At 41.0% G+C, this 23,341-nt stretch overlaps 1 long non-coding RNA gene across 2 annotated transcripts in view; it reads right to left on the bottom strand.

The window, feature by feature from the left end:
* Window positions 1-510: 510 nt before the first annotated feature.
* The window catches only part of LOC116595621, a 42,065-nt gene continuing 19,234 nt past the window's right edge, over window positions 511-23,341 (bottom strand). Inside the window, exons 3-6 of one of the 2 annotated variants that reach the window (XR_004287776.1) lie at window positions 19,257-19,366; window positions 17,586-17,712; window positions 14,641-14,691; window positions 511-1,619 (exon numbers count right to left, since the gene is read on the bottom strand). This is a non-coding gene — a long non-coding RNA (uncharacterized LOC116595621). Of the gene's footprint in view, window positions 1,620-13,176; window positions 13,348-14,640; window positions 14,692-17,585; window positions 17,713-19,256; window positions 19,367-23,341 lie in introns of those variants that run through there. The other variant, XR_004287777.1, reaches the window with a different exon arrangement.

Here is a 23,341-nt window from a genome sequence, read left to right as displayed (position 1 = left end):
GGAAACAAAAGGAAAAGTGTTCTGAGCTTTTCCTTGTGATCAGATCCTCCCCTTAGATGTCTTATTTTACTAAGTCTCCTAAATACCATGATTTCTTCAAAGATACCAGTCATGGAACTGCCAGTGCTAACTATGGAAAAGGGACTGGCAGAGAAAGAAAAGCTACTGATGCTTTTTGAGCTCTGTGGTGTGTCAGGCACCATGTTGAGTGCATTGCATCCATTATCTCATTTAATCCTAGATAACGCTATGAAGTAGCATTATCAGCTCCTTTTTATAGATGAGGATATTTTTTATGGATGACTGAGGCTAGAAAGGCAAAGTCTCTTACACAGCATTACACAGCCATTAGGTATTTTTTTTTTTAATATCTTATTTTAAAGAGAGAGAGAGAGCACTCACAAGGAAGCACAAGTGGTGGAGAGGGAGAAGCGGGTTGCCCATCAAGCAGGGAGCCAGATGTGGGCTCAATCCCAGGACCCTGGGTTCATGACCTGAGCTGAAGGCAGATGCTTAACTGACTGAGCCACCCAGGTACCCCACAGCCATGAGGTATTAACAATAGATCAGAGTTTCAAATCCAGGTCTTTCTGGTCCCTAAGGCTGCGTTCTTTCTTTACTCACACAAACTTTCGGGGGACAGATGTTGTTTAGGTATGTGAATTTTCATTTTTGTTTTTGTCATCACAGATCAGATGGATTAAAGTGAGTGGTGGTGCTATTGTCATTCTTGTCAGAATAGCTGTAAGTGGTGTACACAACTGCAGATGTACCATTTTCTATAGATGAGAAGAGTCAAATTTGTTGTCCAAATACCAGCTGTGAGATTTAGGGGCAGAGCGCTGGGCTGTAAATCTTTGTGAAAATGGTCCACTTATGGCCTATGTGCCCTGAGAGAATAAAAACTCTGAGGGGAGGGCTCTGTCTTATTTACATACTGCTCAACAGGTCACAGATATACAAAAATATTCATCAAATATCCCAGTTGTGGAATAAATGTATACAAACATACATGAAAGTTTTGAGATCTAAATTGCATTTTTGGATCTAAAACAGCCATTGTATAAGTCCTGTCTCCTCCCTGGACTACAGCTTCCTTAACAAGTGAGTTGAAGTGATGATTCTAGCTGACATGTAAGATTCCTTCCAACACTTCTAGAACGCAACTTTCGTCCTCTCATTCGATAGACAATATGAGGAGGGGCTCTGGGCTTCAGCTCTGGTGTCAGAGATCTCCAGGCAGGGAAATGGTAGGAAAGACCCTCATAAGGTGATGTGGAGAAACCCCACCCTACTTGCTGATGGTTAAAAGGTCTGAACGTGGAAACGGGAAGTGACAAGAGAGGAACTGGGAAAGCATACTCATAACGTTAAATGAATCTTTGTTGTTTTATCTTTTAAAGTCAAAAGGAGATGGTGGGGCTCTAGATGTTGAATTCTTTATATAAATTAAGTTTAATTACCAAATTTCACTATGATCTGAAGGAGAGTGGATTGGTTTCATTTTTGCTTTACATATTAAGTCATGGTAAGGGTGGCTCAATTTCTCCTATCCTTGGCTTCCTTGACTGCCATCTAGGGCTGCGCCATCCATGTGGGACTGTCAGTGACAGTAGAGCCTGGAAAGAGGGACAGGGAGGGCATTGCTTATTAAGCTGGCTTTAAAGAGCTATTTCGACAAGTTCTCTAAACATTTCTCAGCCTCCAGAAAGCTGGTTTCAGCAGAGCGTGCAGCACATACGATGCCTTCATCATGTTCAAAGAGTCTGTGTAAACACACAGTGATCACCAATAGATACTTTTGAAAGATTAATTTAGTTCTTATGGACTTTCTGATTTGTCTCCAGACACACCAAAAATAACTCACTTCTCATCCTGTTAATGAACATAATCACAAAAGCACATGAAGCATGGCTTTACATCATCAAGGATGGAACCTTGCAGGGAGATACCCCCAAACCCAAGTAGAATATAATTGAGAATATATATTGGCCATTTTTTCCCACCCATAGAGAAGGAGTTTAATAATTCAAGACCAGCTTTCTGAATTCAGCCCTTGTTTCTGCCACAACCAGCTCAACTTTCATTCATTCAAAATGTAGTAATACTAGGTAAAAGTCATTAGTTTCGGACTATGTGTCAGACACGTTCTAAGCACTTTAGAGCTATTAATTAGTTAATTATCACAACAACTTTATGAAGTGGGTACTATTATTGTCCCTATTTTATGGAAAAGGAAACAGGGAAAAGAGATGTCAAGTAACTTACACAAAGGCACACAGTAAGTGGTGGAGCCACTGGCTTCAGGATTTGTACTCTGAACCACTATAGACCTTCTCGAAAAACATTTAGTAAGCACCATTGTATACTGGACCAGGACCATGCTGGGAAAATAGCCTTCAGAGTGTCAGGCCAAACTGGCTAGAGTTTGGGTTGTGTCCCAAGTATGCCAGGAGCTAGGAGACACACGGAGAGTGGAAGGGAAGCCCAGTTGTGCAGACTAGGCATAGGAGATTGGAGATAGTTATAAGAGATCATGGATCCATGGGTGTGCAGGTCTTTAGGGGGTCTTTCCAGGAATAAGGCATAAACTAGCCCAGCTCCCTGCAGATCGAGGCTACCCCCAACTCTGATGCCAATCACCATCTCATTGGCTCAAACCTTGGGGAAGGGCCTATGAGGTAATGGTCTTGGTAAGGCTGGGATGAGGGGACAGTTTCCTGCCCATGAGAAATTGGGTTGCCCAGAGTCCCTGGAGCTCCAAGCCTTTTTGACCTTCTGGAGTTCATGTCATTCTTTCAGTGCTGGGATATCATGAGTAGGAGGAAAAGTCAACATCACTTTTTTCCCTGTAGCTTTGGGTCAGGGGCAGCAGATTTCATGGATTAGGGTCCCTTCTAGAAGCCATTGATGTGGCTGGACTAGATAGTCTTTTTTTTTTTTCTTTAAAGATTCTTTATTTTTATTTATTTGATACAGAGAGAAAGAGTGAGAGAGAAAGAACAAGTAGGTAGAGTGGCAGGCAGAGGGAGAGGGAGAAGTAGTCTCCCCACTGAGCAGAAAACCCAATGTGGGACTTGATTCCAGGACCTTGGGATCATGACCTGAGCTGAAAGAAGATGCATAACTGATTGAGCCACTCAAGTGTCCTCTTTTTTTTTTAAACCAAATTAGCATTAGTTTTATTTAAGTTGATAAGTGAAAGAAACATACTTTGTACACAAATATATTAAATATTATATACTAGACACTGTCTACTTTGGTGACAAAATATGTTTTAGTGTAGGTTGAAATATATTTATCCATTATAACTTATAAGTGCACACACATTTTCTGATCTGATATTAGAAATTCTATATATTACAAATGAAAATAAACTTTTTGAAAAAATTTCAGTGTAGTTAACATATAGTGTTACATTCATTTCAGGTATACAATATAGTGTTTCAGCAGTTCCATGTATTACTCAGTGCTCATCAAAATAAGTTTACTCTTAACTCCCTTCATCTATTTCACTGCCCCCACCCCTACCCTGTACTAGATATTTAATTCTTTCCTCCAGATCTCCGCCTTTATCTATGTCCTTGAAAGGCAACCTTGGCAGGTTGATTACCCTAGTTTCATTGTGCTCTGGCTTGGCCAAGAGGAGTCATGGGCAGGCAGACAGAAAGCTGGAGGAGAGCGCTCTGGTTCGAGTAGGGGTTGTATCACTCTGTGAAGTTAGCTCCAGCCTGGGGGCCCCCTCCTCCAGTTCTCACTGGCATTCAGCAATTCCTCCCCTGGCCCCTTGAGGGAGGATGGAAAATGCCACCCTCTTGGCTGCAATCTGGGGCCTTCACACTCATTAAGGTTCACTTAACTCTGACTATGCCTCCCTAAAGAGGCCCTTCATTCAATGCTTCAGTCAAAGCTTTCTAAGTGGCTTCTGATTCCTTCCAGGGCCCTGCCTGATATCTGGTCCTTGCCCCTTCTACCACAGCTGTCTCAGCTCCAGGTCTGATCCCTGATCTGCTGAAGCTGCTTGGCCTGCTTCTGGTTGCTGGTGCACTCCTGGGAACACCCATACTCTTATCATGGGACTTCTCTCCTCTGGCCTGCCACACAATTCCGTCTGTCCCCAGCCAACACCACCTTTGCTGGCTTTCTGCTCTGAAGTTTCTGTCCTGGCTCCTGACCCTATTTCTTTATGATAGATATATTTATGATAAATATATCTATGAGGCTCCTGCTATGCCTGGCATTATACTAAATTCATTTATACATGTTATCTCATTTAATTCTTATAATTATCATATCTGGTTAGTGTTATACTAAGAGATGAAAAAAACCCCAAGCTTCTGTTGCCTCTGCCTGACCAGCATAATTTCTCCCTTTTCTGCTAATAGCACTCCCAGTTTCCTCTGGGAAACCACTCCTCCCTCACTCTCAGCCCTTGTGATTCAGGTGATACCAGACCCACCCAGCTCCCTGGCCAGTTAGAGACACTGTGATGGGCTCGGACAAGTGTAGATCTCCTATGCTGGACCAATTAGAGCTAACTCTGGATCTCTGGTTAAGAGAATCAGAAAAAGGACTCTCCTTCAATGGGGAGTAAACTTGCTGGTAAACTTGCTGCTCCTGATGATACAATCCACCTGGGAAAGATGCCAGCTCTGGAGGGAAGCAGAGTCAAAGACTGAAACATCGTCACATGATTATATGCAGTCATTCTTGAAGCTAGTCGGCATCTTAAACTTCTGGGTTGGGGCAAAGCAGTAAATTCCATATGTAATTTAAGCTAATTTGAGTTGAATTTCCATCATTTGCAACCATAAGTAACCTTAGCATCACACATCTGGTAACTGATGGAGCTAGGCATTGAACCCAGGTTTGCTGGAAAGACTTGAGTTAGCTCCTTCAAGGGCTTAAGGTTACTAATGGTCGTGAAAGCCGCACACGTTTAGCTTTCCTCTCCAGTGATTTTCATTAGGGCCTGAAGCAGGTTGCATGAAATGGACCATTTCTTGCCTGGGTGTGATCTTGCTTCCAAGTGGTAGAGTAATGACTATCATGTTCATTCTTAGTGACCTCACTGGGAGCTCTACAGTCTTCCTTAAAGGAACTTGAGTTCTGTGGCTAATTGAGTCTTACTATACACTTCTTCTCTTTCCTTAGCAACAGAACCCTTCACATTTAGTTGTTTGCATGGTCATCCAGAATAGAGACCATAGTTCTTGGTATGGCCATGTGACTAAATTCTAACCAATGGGATGCAAGCTTAAGAGATATGTGCAACCCCTAAGCACTATCCTTAAAGAGAAAAATATGCATGTCCTCCAGAAGTTGATCCTTTATGTTGGCTATAGGTGATTATTGGACTCAGGCAGCCATCTTGGGCTGTGAGGTAGAAACCATACATTAAGTATGCAACAAGATAGAAGGAGCTTGTGTCCTGGATGACCATTAAGTTGCCATGTAAACCAAACTGTCCACATTTATATGGGGAGAAGTAACCTTTTCTTTCATTTATGCCACTGGTTTGGTGGTATGGTGGTGGTGGTGGTGGTGGTGGTTGTCACTACTTGCAACTGAACCAAATCCTAAACAATACAGGCCTTTTCTGTAAGTTGGATTCTGGGGAGGACAGGAGACTTTCACAGCTTTGTAGAAGGATCGGCAGACGGTTCCTGAAAAGAGTCTGGGCCTTATGAATGTCAGTGATTGACCAGAGGTGGGTTTATGTGATGCTAAAGATTTTTAGGGGCCTGTCCTAGAGGGAGCATTTTTATATTTGTAATTTGTATTGTTTTTTTCTTCAATATTACAAATTTCAGACTCCACAAAACCTGGATCTATTGATGGCACAGACTGTTGTTTTTGTCTTGAATTGTAAAGGCAGGAGTTGAGGGCACTTCAGGTCATTTTAGGGAGGAAGGCCTGACCTTGTGCCTAAGACCTCTTCTTCCCTTTTTCTAACGCCCATCCATCCTATAGGTTCTCCCCCAAATCTTGTCTCCTTCAGGAAGCCTTCCCTGCATAACAGAACCCGCTTGTGTCTTTTTCTCCTCCTGCTAAAAGTCCTCAGGATTCACCTCACTTCTTTTTCTGTTTTCAGCTGGATATTGCAGAAGGAGAACTGACCAGGACACCCGGGCAACTCAGTTGGTAAGTGTCTGTCTGCCTTTGGCTCAGGTCTTGATCCTAGGGTCCTGGGATCGAGTCCTGCGTCAGGCTCCTTGCTCAGCAGGGAGACTTCTTCTCCCTCTCCCACTCCCTCTGCTTGTGTTCCCTCTCCCACTGTGTCTCTCTGTATCAAATAAATAATAAAAATCTGAAGGAAAAAAAAAAAGAAGGACACTGACCTTGGAATCAGAAGACCTGGACTTGAGACTGGGCTCAGCTTCTGCCTAGACCTAAGACTTGAACCAACTAACGGGCTCTCTGGGCTTCAGGTTTTTCATCTTTACTGAGAGGTGAGAGCACTTGCTTCCACTAGTCAGCCAGAGGGTTAAATTAGATAAAATATGTGTAATTGCTTGATTGATGATGAAGTGTGATAAAATCAAACATATTATGATTACTAGTGTCATAATACTAATCCCCAAGGGTTGTGCTCTTCTTTTAGCTTTAATGGTATCTGATGAGCCATACAGACACTTGATCACCTGCTATTGTATATTGTTCTCTCATTGTTTTGTGGGTCCAATTTAATTTTCCCAAGTAGATTGGCAGGTACAAGACACCAAGGACAATACTTTATAACCTCTGGGCATCTAGAGTGGGGCTGGGCATGTGGAAAACAATTTAGGTACAAAAGGGGGTAAGGGGGAGTCAGAGTTGCTATTCAACCAAAAGATAATTTGTTGGTAAATGTACTGTTGTCTTGGGCCTGGCTCTTCACTGTATTATTATCAGAAGCTAATCGGACTTGGGGAGGCAGACTCACATCAAAAAAGCTCACAGGAGACTGATGTATAGCAGTCAGACATCTTCTCAATAGTTAAAGAACTGCTTTTTAATGACTGAAATGCTAGAGCTTCCTGCCTAGCTCCTTCCTGGCATCTGTGCTTGGGAGGCCTGAATTGTCTTGAAAGGGTTGTTTGGTGAGTTTGGAATGATGGTGTAGAAAAGTGGACTGCTTTGGGGGAATATTCAGTCTTGCCCACTGTGTGGCTTCATGAGTTACCTCTGCCCCAGAGTCCACTTCTCCAGGGAACAGGAAGTTCACATTCCCTGGTCTTAGTGACTCTCCCGCCTGAACACCAATGAATAAACAGGGTTAATTTCCCCCTCCAAAGACTTCTCTTTCTAAGTTCCAGGCTTTCTCCTAACTATGTATAATACCATTGATTTTTGTGTCTCCTTATTAAATCACAATTGTATTAAATTCTGCTTCCCCAAGTGCCTTAGTCAACTCAGGCTGCTACAACAAAATATTCTAGACTGGGTAGCTTAACAGAAATTTATTTCTCATAGCTTATGAGCCTGGGACTTCAAAATCAAGGTGCCAATTTGATTCCCAGTGAGAGCCCCTCCCAGGGTGCTGAGAGTCTCCCTGCTGTATCCTCAACATAGTAGAGAAGGAGAGAACTCTGGGGTTTCTTTCTCTTCTTCTAAGGACACTAATCCCTCCAGGAAGGCTCCCCTCTCAGAACCTCATCTAAACCTATTTACCTTCCAAAGACCCCACCTCCTAATACCATCACATTGGGAAGTTAGGGCTTCAATATATGAAATCTGGCAGGGAGTAGGGGTGGCACAAACATTCAGTCCATATCAATTATCAGTTGGGGTTTGAGAGTCCCAAACTTCTCAACCTCTTGGCTTTCTTCCAAAAATGGATAATCATACCAATAAGTGCAACTTAAAAAAATTATTTTAACTCTTGCAGAGGAACCTGATTTTAAGTTTTTGAGGATACCGCATTGCCATCCCTTCTGGAATCAGGGAATCTGGGACTACTTGTACATGGGATAACTGAATAACGTTCGTGGTGTTGATCACTGGGCTCCGTCCTGTCTTCCAGACTTATTGGCAGGGACTGACTTGCTGATTTTTTATTGCCACCTGTTTTCAGTCCACCTGAAATGGATCATCTGAAAATTTACCCAGTCCTGAGCCATAATCCAATGCAGTTAAAAGGCACTTTTTCTCCTGCTGAGAAATTAACACCTTCTCTTTTGTCCCAACTTTCTGGGATCATTTCCAATATGTCCTGGCTAGGAGTTAATTAAATCTGTGTTGACACATACTCAATTTCAAGTGGCTTTGCACATACAGGAAACCTGTTGAGATTTTCCCTTTCGAGTCCAAACCCACTGATCTATCTCTTTATCCCAGTTTTCAGGGTAAGTATTCCACTTGCCAGGAAAGGATGGAATTTCAAGTGGGAAATTAATGGGATTCCCCACTTTAAGAAAATCATGGTTTCCTATTTTCCTACAATGCTTCCCAAATTTTGAGACATGTCTTGTGTGAAAATTGCTGTTTTCTATTAAAACAACTGGATTTATGATTACAGGAAGCCCTCAGAGGCAGGGCAGAGGCAAGTAACAAGCAAGGTTAGAATCCTCAACTCCACAGCAGCTGTTTCAAGAACACAGTACTCAAAACCAGAGTCAGAAGATCTAAATGTAGGTCAAGTAATTTTAAATTCCGATTGGATATTGCAAATGCACAGCCGGGAGCTTTTTTTTTTTTTCCATCTAGAGTTAGAGATTTGGGTGGCTTACAGGAAAAGTTATTAGCAGCAACATCTAGAGTCTTTGGTTCACCCCAAGAGGCACGTGTTAGTCTCATCTGATGCTATATGCTTATTTTAGTGTCCGGAGCATGGTTGGTGAACATCCAGGGAGAGCATCTTTCCACGCTGAGCTGCGGCCACCGTGCTAAAATTCCTACATATGCTGGTCCTCACATAGCTAGTCTGTCAATGCTGCTGTGTTACTTTGGGGCCGAGGTTGCAAACTAGCAGGTGTGGGCTGTATTTAGACTGCAGGTATGTCTTGTTTGGCCTATAAGGTATTCATTCGTTTTAGAAAATGAGCTAACTTAAAAAAAATTAGAACACTTCCTACAAAATCTTTATTTGTGGGGTTGTTTTTTGTTTTTTGTTTTTTTTTTTGTTTTTAAATTTGGGTGTTCTGGTCATCCTGGCATCACTGCTTGGTAACAAAGGGCTGTTGCTGAGTGGGGCTGCCCACTTTGGATGGAATGTGAATCTCTGGTTTGCCAATTCCCATATGGCTTACTTCATTCATATACATTTTCTGCTATATATAAGAATTCACCACTCTGCCATCAAGCAGTGTCCTACACAAATGGCCTGATACTCTTCAACAGCACAGGATAGATGCTCATGGCCCCTGTTGGATCAGAAGACGCATGTTATTCTCAGTTATTTACATGTAAGTCCAGAAGGAGCATGTCAGAACTGTTGGCCTTGAGAAAATGAGTCAAGAATTAAAGGCTAGGGGTTTTGGTGAAGAGATATAGAAGGAAGATTGAAGATTGGAGTAGGGGTGGGAAAGAAAAGGGGTGCCTCTGAGACCTGGGGGAGGGTCGTACCAGACGGGAGAAAGGAAACTGAAACTTTTGCCAAGAGGACTCTGAAAAAGCTTCCGGTTGTCTGGGATTATGCCAAGGAAGAGGTTATGATCATGAGATATTGTGCACCATTATTTGAAATAGTCTCTTCTCCTCAAGAGACTGTGTATTCCCTCAAGTCCAGAGCCCTAGGCAAAGGCCCTGTTCCATTTATTTTTGAGTATGGTATCCACACTAGGGGCTCAGTAACAGCCTTCCAACGGGACTGAAATGTATGCCTGTGCATGTGTGCACATATCTGAATGTGGGAAGGGGCAGGCTGGAGGTGTGGATGAAGGGGGGACATTAACAGAGACAGAGAGGAAAAGTGTCTTGGGAATACATAATATGTGCCAAGAAATACAGGGCTTTGTCATCAAGATGACAATGGTTCATTGAGAAATATTTCTCCTCCTTTCCTAAGGACAAGGAGTGGTGACGGTTAGTGGATTATATTCTTGCCCCTAAGGCCCAGGAATGCACAGCAACAGCTCTGAGTAATGGAGACTGGGTTGAGCGGCCTCATTTGGTGAATCACTGGATATTCACCAATCCTCTTTTCACATTCATTTTGTTTAAATCTGTCTCTGTTTCTAACTCCGAATACTCACTCTGTCCCTGCTTCCCCTTAGCTGCGTGGCCATGCCATGGGCAAGCTGCTTGCTAGCTCTGCTTTGGCTTCTTTGCTGCAAGTGGGGAGAATCACACTTCTTACTCTTAGAGAGGATGTGAAGAGGAAAGAGAGCCTGGGATTTAGTGAGTGCTCAATAAATATTCCCTATGATTATTCTCAAATCGTGGACTTTCCAATCTCTGACTTTTCTCTAAGATGATTTCACACTGTTCTACACCATCAGAAGACAACTGGCCTGGATGTTTCAGATGAAGTGCAGTAGTTGGTTCCCCAATACTTCAATTACTTTCCATGTTTTGGGGTGTAGATGTGCTGTGGTGGCCCATGGGGATATGACAGAGCAGACTTCTATTTGTGTGCCATGACCCTTTTCACCTCGGAATAAGGAGTTGGCTCTGGTCCCTATTGTGTCACACCAACTCTCAGATCACTTACCCTTGTTAAAAAGTGCCATCTGCCTCAGTCCTCTTTGCAGAAAGCTTCCCTGACTCCCATCGGGGTGTCCCAGGGAGCTTCCTGACCACACTGCTCAGGCCTAACCATGCTGGCTGCCCACATCACAGCGGGAGGGGTTGGCTCAAAACCTCACACCAATTTTCCCCTCCTCCTCCTTTAGAAACCTGGGACGTCTCCCAAGTGTTGACAGATACCCACTTTGGATCTGAACTAGAGAAAATTCCTTATAGCCCAACATATGAAATTGAAGACTCTTTCATGCTTTGCCCATCTCCACCCCTCCCCCGCCCCTTCCCCATGGTAGAAAGGGAAGATGAAATGCAGCATTAGCCCGGTTCCTACAGCCCAGCTCCTCGGATGAGCATGTCAGGCTGGATACTGTAGCTAAACATAAATGAACGGTTATTAATGATGGGCATAATGTTTTCTAGCAGTTAGCTGGCTGTGATTCTAGGATTTTTTTTTTCCACTGTGTTTTGAAGGGTTAGGTTATTTAAACTTACCATCAAATAGAATCAAATCAAAGTGAGCTAATTTTTCTTAAACACTAATCATTTTAAGGCTATTGAACTAAATATAGAGGCAGTTCATTAAATCATTAAAACAGCCTGCAATAATGCTCACAAAGTCATTATGGAGCTATTCCCTAGCCAGAGAGGTAGTGTTGCCTTAAGCACAGTTTAATCAAATTAGATGGTGGGCTATGTCATGGGGTTTCTCCTATTGATATTCATTAAAAATACATGATTTATCACTAATCTCTGTGAGGTAGATCCCACTCTTCCAAATGAATTTTGTAAATGTCAAGGGGAAGAAAACAGAATGGCGTATTGTTATAATAATTTAAGAGTGGTGTGATCACATTTACATTTTATATACTATGCAGTTTAGGAACAGATAATAGCTTTAACAAGGCTAAACTTCTCCTTTTAGTTAAAGTTAGAACAGAAAAGCTGAACCCTGAGGATTAGCCATTACATTAACATAGAATGAGCCCCAACAGTTGAATGATCTCTAAGTATAATGGTAGCTTGTCCCATTGTTCACCAAATGCTTTTCTCCCATTCTTGGGTGGAGGGATTTCTACATAGATGTATGCTGTCCTGTTTTCAGATCCTGTCCTGATTCAGCAGCTGGGCGAGGCTGGTTGGCTTTTGCCCCTGGGAGCTCTCCTGCTGTGTTCACACTTCATTTCCTCCAGAGTTCTCTGGCCTCCAGACCTCTCCTCACAACCCTAGTGAAATTTGCCCAGCTCCTTCCTCCTCAGTGGACTGGAAAGGGCTGATAACAGTTTAAAAATGTTACCCCACCCAGAGGTATTTGCATTTTAACTGGGATCAAAGCTGAAACTAAAGGGATTAAATCATAATAGTAGAATTTTAAGCCATCAACCAGTGGGTGGAAGAGGGATTTTCTGCTGCTGAAGGACTCCTCCCTCTGGCCTCCATCCGAGAGGAGAGTGGTCCTTGGTGGGTAAGGTCAGACCAGAGATGCGGGAGGGAAGTTTGGTGATACTACTGCTTTATCCTTTTCTAAGTTGTATCTTTTTTTTTAAACTGGGAAATGAGCTTTCTCTGTTTCAAGAACTTTCTTCTGAAACAGATATCTTTCTAGAGGGTACACTTTGAAATATTGATATTCTGACTTGTCCTCTAAACATTTTTCCTCCCCAAACTGAGGACTAACATTTGAAACTCAAAATCACAGTTTGGTTTAAAACTCTCAGTCTTGCCTTGAAAATACCCCGGAAGGAAGGAAGACACTTATAGAAGGAGCAGCAGTACCTTTTCGATATGAAAATGTGCCGGTTCTTAGCAAGACACATGAGATGTCTCCCTACAGTTAAGACAATTATCAAAAGCTTTTCAGAATATGACTAACAGCCAGAATGGTCAGAATCAGCAGACAGAGCCACTTGACTCCTGGACGATAGGAAGCTTTTAGCATCTTGGCCATTTAACCTAATCTAAAAGAGAAACCCAGCTTAAATGAAATCCTACTTATTTTACTCTGCTGTATTGAAGAATAATGGAATGCCCACCCCTTTTCTGCACAGGAGATCTCTAACTTGACTCTTGGCTCAGTGGGATGCTCTCAGAACCATTTCCAATGCCAAACTCAAGATACAAAAGGGTCTGGCCATTAGCCCTGGAATCTCCCGCCCGTGGAGTAATGGAGATGTGAACAGGACAGTACTGAATTATCAGCAGGAACTGACTTAACGTCTCAAAATAATAAACGAGGGTCCTAGCAAAGCGTCTTGTTAAGTAGCTAAATGTCTAATTCACCTGGGATATTGTTTCAAAATTCATTTCATCTTCAGTAATTTGATGAAATGAAGCTCTGTACTGGTGCTTTCTCTCATGCAAGGCTGCACGCACCTAAGGGCAGGGCACATTTATTTTGATGATTAATACCTGCAGGTTTCGTGGTTTAATGGGAAAATGCTAGATATATTTGAAATGATACTGCCTTCTCCCCCCTCTTCATTCATCAGGTAAACACCTTGATTACTTGCCTTCCAACTTTGAGCTCAGTAGAACTTATGTTATCCACTGACACTCTGGAAACATTATTCTTGCATATTTGTGGTTGGAGAAGCCTGGGAGTCACACGGTGACTGATTTCAGGTGGGCAGTGTTGGGTGTGCATTGTTTAACTCACAGCTCTTTTCAAAGATGGATAACAGGAGGCTGGGAGAATAAATGGAATGTGATAGAGTATTTTTCCTTCTGCTCTCACCCCTGAAATCTCACCCAGAACCACAGGGGTAGCTTCTTTGCCAGTCCCTTAAAGGCTTTTGCCCTGATTTTCATAGGTTTATTTGAACTCTGTTAGAAGTGAGAGGACTCAAATTAGAGGTCATGGAATGGAGGAGGATGAACAAGAGAGAGTGAGCAACTTATCCAGGGTTTAGCCCAGATAGTCCTGCATCTGGAGACTGCCCTCAGGCCTAGGTAAACCACCATGAAGGGCGACCCTTGAAACTCTTCTGCTTTTGTCCTCCTTAAACTCCATTTTAAACAACCTGCAGGAGGGAACTGAGTCACATGCATTTTAAATATTATGTATCCAGACAAAGAACATCTCCTTTTAAAGCCTTCTTCCACTCTTACCCTTAGTAAATTGAAACATTTAAACAGAAAGCTAACCTATTAATAAAAATTGTTGTTTACATCCATGCTCATGTTCATAATTGAAAAATATTTTCATGTTATTGTCCCATGTAATCCTCAAAATTTAGGCAACAGCCCCATTTTAGAAAAGAAAGCTGAGACTAAGACTGTTCCTGTGTCCACTCTTCTCCTGCCCTTGGGTGATGGAAGGCAGCCTTGCCCATTTTTCTTACATTTGAAGAGCTTCATTTGGCAAGTATTCACAGAGCACGCATTCCACTCCTGGGACATACCAAGGTGGACACCGTTTTCAAACCTGCCCTGTTGACTCCTTGTCAAGCCCTTCCTAGTTGCGATGCGGAAATTATGACCTTGCTTTAAAATCTCCCTGTAAGAAATCCTAAACCCTCTCCAGGCTAGGCTGCTGCATTTTGGTATCTTCAAATGGGTTTCACGCAATATTCAAAAGTTAAGTTCTCCCAATTTTAGCTGATGCCACAGTCATTTGAAAATCCAAAGAGAGTAGAATGAGTCTCCTTGGCAAAGTGCTTGGGGTGTACACAGATGTAAGGGTGTTTGTGTGTATATGGCTTCTAATACTTACTCCTTTCCATGATTGTATTCGGTGCACCCAAGGAGCAGTTATGGTCAATTATGTCATTGTTTTTAAAAAAAAAAAAAAAAAAAGGTCTATCTCTTTGTTGATACAACATAGACTTTTCAGTATGTAATAGTGTCATTAACCTTCACCTTATCACCTTGCACTATATCCCTGAGTGCAAGCTCGTTGGGATGTAATTAACCTCAGACCCATATTTACCTCTTTTTCACATGTTGAAGCTTCGTCCAAGACCCGGACCCCACACTCACCATGGGCCTTTGAGCTGCAGTTTCCTGTAGAGTTTGGTGTGTGCCAAGGTCCTGCAGGGAGAAGAGACACACACGTGCTATTAGCAAGAGCATCTACCACAGGGCTATGTACAGGTGGCAGCTTAATACGTACTCTTGGGTGACAGAATTGAGTTGTCAGGCCCTCTGTTCTCCTGGCTATTAATCCTTTTCTGTCATGGTTTAAAAGACAGGATGAGACAGCCAGAAAAATAAGAAACCAAAAGCTCTTAAATCCTAGCCTTCAAATGACCAGAATAGAATAAGAGTATTTCAAAAAGATGAGTGAGGTTTGAGTCATTTGCATAGAATGAATGACCACTGGACTCCCAAAGCCTGGGCATGGTCTCAGAAGGCAAGTTTTTAAACTGAAAGACAGGGATTTCCTTTCTAAAATTTACCTCTTCCCCTTTTTTCTTACATATAATAACTAGCTTTCATGGTCAAACGCATATACCCCCCTCCAGGATAGCAGGGATTTGTCTGTCTTTTCAGTGCTAATTCTTAGTGCTAACCAGTGCCTAGCACATAGCAGGTGCTCAATACATGTTTTGTTGAATGAATGAATGAATGAATGAATACCATAAGCCCTGGCAAAAAAAAAAAAGGAGTAAAGATAGTATTTGTCACTTACCTACTTCTGCAACCCTACACTCACTAATGCTAGGCAGTAGTTCTAATTATAGACTACTCTATGCAATAGCAGGCAACAAAACTGGATTTGTATGAAGCATGTTTGATGAAATCTTGACTGTTGGGTGGTCACATTAACCACCATTCACACTTCTTCATCTACTTTAATTAAGCCTTGAAATTTCTTCTGAGCAAATACTACAACTACTAAACAAATACACTCTGGGGAGTAGGACATGGATTCTGTTTAGCATTTGACCTATAATACAAAGAGTTAACAATGGACACAACATGGTATATGTTCCTAGAATGTTGAGTGATAGAGAAAGATAGGTTGGTGTGTAGCCTTAGAGCCAGACTTGGTTAGGCAGGCAAGAAATACTTAGCCAGGTGAGTGACAGCTTCCAGGAATAGGGCATAAATCCAAGCTTTCTGCATATGTCTACCAAAAATAAGAACTGTTCTTGCTCAGGGTGAGCTCTCTTTATAACCTCCTGAGCTATTTTGACTCCCAGATCAGAATCAGTGTATCACAGATGGAACGCTGGCCAAACACATCCACATTTGTTGTATGGGGAGGGGCATGGGAGTGTCCCTAGGGACAGTGGCTTTTCAACATCCAGTCTAAGAGATATTTTGTGTTCCTCCTGAGTCCTTCCAGAACACAGCCTCTGATGTTCCTGTTTTCCTTTAGATGACGGCAAAAGATGCAGTGAAGAGGAGTATAATGCTGAATACTCAAGGGAAAGGGCAGTTGTTTAAGGAAGATGGAAGCAGGAATTGAATTTAGGTTAAAGACCAGAGGGAGGAGAACCCAACCCAGAAGGTTCCAATTCTGTGAAATCAAATGCAGAGAAAATACAGTCGACCCAAAATGGACAAGGCCAATTTGGAGCTGTCTTCAACCACAATGTGTATGAATGGCATTCTGAATTGCATCTTCTCCCTTAATTTTTTGAATTGCATCCTTTCTTATCACCAACATCCCCCTGTAGATTAGAGTCTACCACTGGGTTTGAGGCTGGGTGAGATCTACCTACAAAGACATTGTCACTTACATCTTCCACCTAATGAGACAGCAATGTCAGGGGAGGTGAAGGTGAATTCCTTTACCTAAAGGCACATAAGCAAAAGACAATCATGGCACCCCTAAGAGGACATCAAATTGTGGCTGCTTTAAGTCTCCCTTCTCAAAAGGGAAGCCATGGTATAACGATGGAACTGAACTTGAACCTTTCTAGAAAGCCTCTAAGGTTTATCTCTTTTCCCCTCGAATATGAATGCAAGAGAACAGAAAGCTGCCATCCTCCGTGGTCAGATCTCTCTGAAAGATGGACAATTTCTTGATCATCACAAGTGATGAGCAGGTGAGTCTGTGAATTTATGTGTCAGTTAGGAGAGAAGTTTTATACTAGATGTGGTTCTTGCCATTCAGGGAATGATGATATTTACATTAATTGAAAATCGGAACTATGTATTTTTACTCAGTGAAAGCTCATGGCCTGATGAGAACAAATTTCTTTATATCCTTAATTCAAACGGTTGGGAACAATTTATCAATGTGATGGAACTCCTTTATGGCATGTGAAAAAGATCACTCTTAGGAACAAACAGATACAGTTTTTGTAATCATTAAACATCTTAGTTCATAAATCTTTTTTCCTCCTGACCCTCAAAGCTGAATGAAAATAAATGCAGTAAGGTCCATGATTCTTGGAACTTCGACACTAAAAACAAACGCATACACTATAGCCTTTCCATGTTAAATACCCTCTTGGTTTTTAAATACGTTTCCTTGAAAATGGGAGCAAAATGTGTCATCCATCGACATAGACTCTGGTTTGCTTTACAAGATTTCTCATTGAGAGTAATTAAAATATACTAACTTAGGAAAGTCAGCACGTAAGAACTATTTTTATTAATGTGTTTAAAATACAGGTTTTTCCTTTCTATAGAGGAAGACATTAGAACAACAAGGATATTATAATCCCACTCTTGTAAAGTGAAATAATTACATGTGTGTTTAAAATAATTACATGTGTGTTTAAATGATCTACACCCAAAAAAGGTACTGAGAGTGGTTGCCTAGGTGCATGAAATCGTGAGCGTTTTCAGATTTCTTCTTCTTTTCTTATTTTCTCTTTTATAACGAATATGGATTGTTTGCAATAAAAATTAATCAGGATTTTAAAAAAAATACTTAAAATAATACTCATGAACAATATTCATAATACACATAAAAATTGAAAAACAATACATCATTGATTTGATATGTGTGACTTTTCTTCCCTTACCTCCTGAAGTTCTCTGAGTATAGCCAGCCTTTCCTTCTGCCTCCTTTTCCTGTGTCAGCAGACTCTGATGCTTAAATCTTTTCCAGTAGGTAAGGCAGTTCTCTAGAAATGGGAACCAGGAGCTGGCCTGGGACATGGGACAGCAGTTTACTTAGTGTCTTCCTTTTGGTGGTATTGGTACAAAAAGATAAGCTAAATCCAGTCTCTCTTTCAAAGCTTCACTTGACACCAGTTTTGTTTTGGCTTGGTTTGGTTTTTTTGGTCTGTCTTTCTTCTCTCTCTTCATTTCCCCCTCCCATTCTTTATTTTTCTCCTACTAAATTTGAAGCTTCTTTAGGGTAGGGGCCTCCTCTTAGCCTGCTGTCATGATGCTTCATACAAGGTAGCTACTCAATAAGTATTTGTTGAATGAAGGCCCAGAGATATTAATTGATTTGGCTAATGTCACACAGCTGGTTAGCAGCAAGGTCAGTACTAGAATTGAGGCAAAATGAGTAAGTCCACTGGCTACAGAAAGCACACTGTGCCAAAATAAAAAGAATGTTGGTGTCGTAGGCAGTACGTCTATGTTAGTAAACTGACAGGGACATGGGTGAGATATAACATATGTCATCAGGCTAAAGACAGAGATAAAGGGAGTAAAGGCAGGAATCGAGTTGATATACTTTGGTGCATGTTTGCCAAAGCTCTGGTTATTATTACAATTGTGCCTTCATGGAATATCTATATTTAACTATTGCTTTCAAACTTCTCATAGACAAGATGGTATGTAACTTTGTAAAAAGTGCAGGGAGAACCACCATTATATTTTTGCAAAGACCATTCATGATAAATTTATTCAGCAAAGGGAAAAAATAAATCCATCTGCACTGAAGTCACAATGAACATGTCTCCATTAAAGGCCCCCAAGAGATAGAATGCCAAGTGCAAAAGCAACAAGAGTGTAGATGAGAGATTTCTCCTCATTGAACTATCTACCCCAGGAGGCAGCCAGTGCAACCTTCACACTCAGGAGGTGAAGAAAAAATCATTTTGTTGAGTAAAAGTATTCTGAGTAACTGCCTTCTTTGAAAATGGAAGAATTTCATTTTTCCATCTGACAAATGGAGAAGAACCTGTTTGCAGTGAAGACACTAGAGTTAATCGTCCCAGGATAATGGCTACCTTTGACCAAAGACACAGCCCCAGGAGTTGTGGCTTCATTCCCTTCAAGTGTTGATCAAGTCTCAATCTTCGGGATGGTTGTGACATATTCTATTTCTGAAACTCCCTTTGAGAAAAGCATCCTATAATTTTTCTCTACTTCTCGTAGTTGCTGCTGATGGTGATTTGTATCTCCACTAGAACCATGCTGGGTGGAATTGACCCTTTGTAAGCATCCCTTCATGACACAATGAATAGGAAAATAGAGGGGTGGAAAGAGGAGAAAGCAAGCAAGCAAAGGGGGAGGTGAGAGAGAGCCCTGGGATGACAGAACCAAGAAGAATCAGGATCTCTCGACAATCTGACCCTCACATGCCTCTGCACCCACATTCAACTTGTTTTATTAAAGACATGTTGTTTTTAAAAGCCTCTAAGTACCTCAGAGCTGGGTTTAGGGTCATGAAATCACCCCAGGCATGCCAATAATTTGACTTCCCTTTAAAATAATATTTTTAAAAAATTGCTTACCTTGAATTTAATAGGATGTGGAAGACACTGATTTTCCAGAAATAAAAACTGTAGTCACAGGCCAATTTTCTTACTAATTCAGTTCTACTGGCTGAAGCAGGAGCACTGCTCTAAAAGAAATCCAATATAATGTTTTTTAACCTTTCTGTTCTTGTCCTCTTTTCTGTTTTTGTTTTTAGTGATTTTCTGAACTTGACCACTCTCTGGAGAAGTCTTAAAGTATTTAAATTTTAGATAAAATATATCGCTTGCTCCTGATCATAGCACTGTGCTATTGTGTGCTATTATGTAATTTTAGAATTTCCCTGAATGTGACCATCAGCTGACTGACCTTGGGGGGTATCTCTGTCAGTGTGCAGCTTATATGGATGCGGCGCAAAGATACTCAAGAGAACAACATTGGTGAGAAATGTCGTTCCAAATATTTCTGTTCAAAATATTTTATTTTGAAATAATGACAGATGCACAAAAATTTGTAAAAACACGAGATGTCCTATGTACCCTTCCCCCACCTTCCCCCAAAGGGGATATCTTGTGCAGCTATGGTATAATATCAAAACCAGAAAATGAACATTAGTATATTTCTGTTAACTAGACTACAGACCTTATTCAATTTTCACCATTTAAAAAACCTACACTCATTTGAGTGTGTGTGTGTGTGTAGTTCTATGCAATTTTATTCCACTTGTAGATTTGTGTAACCACCTCTATAATCAAGATCTGGAACTGTCCAATTCATCCTTACCAGACAACTCCCACATGCTACCAGGGATTTCTTCTAAAATTTCCTTTCCAGACAATTGTCTATTGATGCAGGGATTGGTTTGCTAGGGTGGCCTTGACAAAGCGTTACACACTGGGCAGCTTAAACAACAGAAATGTATTGTCTCACGATTGTGGAGAATGAAATAAAGGTCAAGGTGTCAGCAGTGTTGGTTCCTCTTGAGGCTTTGAGGGTGAATCTGTTCCATGTTTCTCTCCTGGCTTCCTAGCTACTGGTAGTTTGCCAGCAATCTTCGGCCTTCCTTGGCTTGTGGAAGCATTTTCTCAATCTCTGGTTTCACCTTCATGTGGTGTTCTTCCTTTGGGCATATCTGTATTCAGATTTCCCTTTTTTATGAGAACACTAGCCATAATGGATATTGCTCACCCTAGAGACTTTGTTTTAACCTGATCATTTCTTTAAAGATCCTATCTCCAAATAAATTAGGACTTCATATAAATTTTGGGGGGGATATAATTTACCCTATAATAGGGACTAATTTATATTTCTGCAAGCTACATTGAGTCCTGGGTGAAATCTGAGTTAACCAACATCATATTTCCAGATTATTCTGTGATGTTGAAATGGCATACACAGATTGGTATTCTAGGCTGCTGCCTGGAAGGCCTGATCCAAGTATCCCAATGAAGGAATTCTCGGGATCTAAGAAAATTCCAACACTTGAATAAAAAAAAACAATACAGAGGAAAATGATATGTTTATTTGGAAGCTCGATAGTAAATGGAAATTTTCCATACTAGATTGCTGGTTCTCACCAAGCATGAGGTAACTTGAATCATTTCTATGTTGTATGTTTCTGAGACACCTTTTTAAAAAAGAACGCACTTTTTTTTTTAAGCTTACTTATTATTATTTATTTTTTTTTTTTTAGTAATCTCTACACCTAACATGGGGCTCAAACTCACGACCCTGAAATCAAGAGTCACATGTTCTTTTGACTGAGTCAGCCAGGTGCCCCAAAAAGACACTTGCAACAACAACCAAACAACAACAAAAAGAAAATGACCTAATTCAAAAATAGAACTTAAGTAGACATTTCTCCAAAGAAGATTTACAAATGCCCAATAAGCACATGAAAAGATGTTCAACATCATTAGAGGAATGCAAATCAAAACCACAGAGAGATCCTATTTCACACCTTCTAGGGCAGCTATAATTTTTTTTTAAAAAAACAACAAGTGTTGGTGAGGATGTAGAGAAATTGAAACCTTGTGCACTGCTGTTGAGAATGTAAAATGGTGCAGCCGCTATGGAAAGCAATTTGGCAGATCCTCAAAAAGTTAAACATAGAACTACATATAACCCAGAAATTCCGCTCCTAGATATATATTCAAAAGGACTGAAAGCAGGGACTCAGAGAGATACTTGCACACCAGTGTTAATAGCAACATTATTCACAAGAGCCAGAAGATGGCGAATATCAACAGATAAACAGATATACAAAATGTGGTATATTACACGTGATGGAATACTCTTCAGTCAGATAAAGGAATGAAATTTTGACACATGCTACAGCATAGATGGACCTCGAAAACATTATGCTTAGTGAAATAAGCCAGACACAGAAGAACAAATTGTGTATTTATATGAGGTAATGAGAACAAGCAAGTTCATAGAGACAGAAAGTACCATAAAAGTTACACAGGGTGGAGGTTGGGGGAAGGGGAATTATTGTTCAATGTATCTAGAGTTTATGCTGGGGATGATGAAAAAGGTTTGGGTGTAGACAGTGGTGATGGGTACATGGTATTTTGAATATATTTAATGGCACTGAATTGTATACTTGCAAATGGTTAAAATGATAAATTTTATATTATATATATGTTTTTCCACAATAAAAAATGTAGCAAATGCATTAAAAAGATCTGTTTTGGGGAAAATAGAGCTCATAGGCTCATCTGTTTCTGCCAGATTGGTTAAAAGGACTCCTTGAAGTCCTATTCAGACATGGCTTCTCTTCACTTCATTAATTTATTGTAACTCAATATACCGAATGCTTATTCAGCACTTACTCCATATAAGGCACTGTCTATGTTCCTAATTAGTTCACATAAAGGATGGGAATTGGTGGAATGAGAGAAATATTAGCAAAGAACCATGGAAAAGAAAGGCTAACTCCAGTCCTGGGATAGAACCAGTTCAGAGAATCATTAAAGTTTTGAAAAGAAATTGATCTTGAATGGTGGATAAGATTTTACCATGTAGAGGAGAGTGGAGAGAGCATTTTGGTCTAGAGAGTGTGAATACCATGGGCAGAAACCTAGGAACAGCAAATAGTCAATGTGACTCTGAATTAGGGTGTGCTGAGGGAGAGTGAGGAGCCGAGCCTGTCAAATATGGTTGGTGGCCTATCATAGAAAACCTGGTCACTGGGTTGAGGACATCATACAGCCTTTGGTAGCCAGTTGTGAAGAGATGAAATGATTGGAATTGTGCTTCTGCGAGACTCTTAGTGGAGTTTGCTGGGTTTAATGTGGTAGTTCAGACAAGGGCCTCAAATACGGTGATGGCAGCAAACATGGAACAGCCCAGAGCAAGATGATGGATGTTCCTCAGAGGAATATGTCTTTGTGTGGAGGGTGGAGAAAAGAAAGTAAGAAAGTCTCAGGAAGAAGGCATTTGAGGAGAGAAATCAGAGAGTCTGATTCCCCAGCAAATGGATTGTGAGGGCTTCCCATATTGGAAGCACTACAAATGCATACTTTTAACCTTAACAAGGCCTTTGCCCATCAGTTTTCTCTCTCATTCTCTGAGGAGCTATTTCAGGCCTTCTCCACCTTCCTCAGATTTCCTCCTGTTCCACCATTTTCCTCCTCATTCTCAGCCTCCAACTTTGCCAAGAATCCTTGAAATCATCAAATCAGCATTCCTTCAGCTTCTTGTCATCTTGGCAACAAACTGGCCTGCACCTGACCCTGCTCTCTCCCTTTCCCTCCTGCCCCATGCAACTGAACCCCCTTGGAACCTTAAATGATCAATTATTCCCACTGTCATATGAACATTGATCACTTCTCTTCTTACTTGACTACACTTGGGTTTTTCTTTTTAACAGATTGATTGAGATATTATTTATATACCATACAATATATTCATTTAAAATGTCCAATTAGTATATTCACAGAATTGTGTAACTATCTCTACGATTCATTTTTTTCAGTTATTGCTTATGTATCTTTTTTATTGTGAAATACACAAAACAAAGTTTACCATCTTAGTCATTTTTAAAAATATATTTATTATTATTATTATTATTTTAAAGCAATCTCTACACCCAATGTGGGGCTTGAACTCACAACCCCAA

Source organism: Mustela erminea, chromosome 7 (genome assembly GCF_009829155.1).
Source record: "Mustela erminea isolate mMusErm1 chromosome 7, mMusErm1.Pri, whole genome shotgun sequence".
Classification (NCBI taxonomy): domain Eukaryota; kingdom Metazoa; phylum Chordata; class Mammalia; order Carnivora; family Mustelidae; genus Mustela; species Mustela erminea.
The sequence above is the reverse complement of the archived record's forward strand: the minus strand, read 5'-3'. Positions and strand labels throughout refer to the sequence as shown.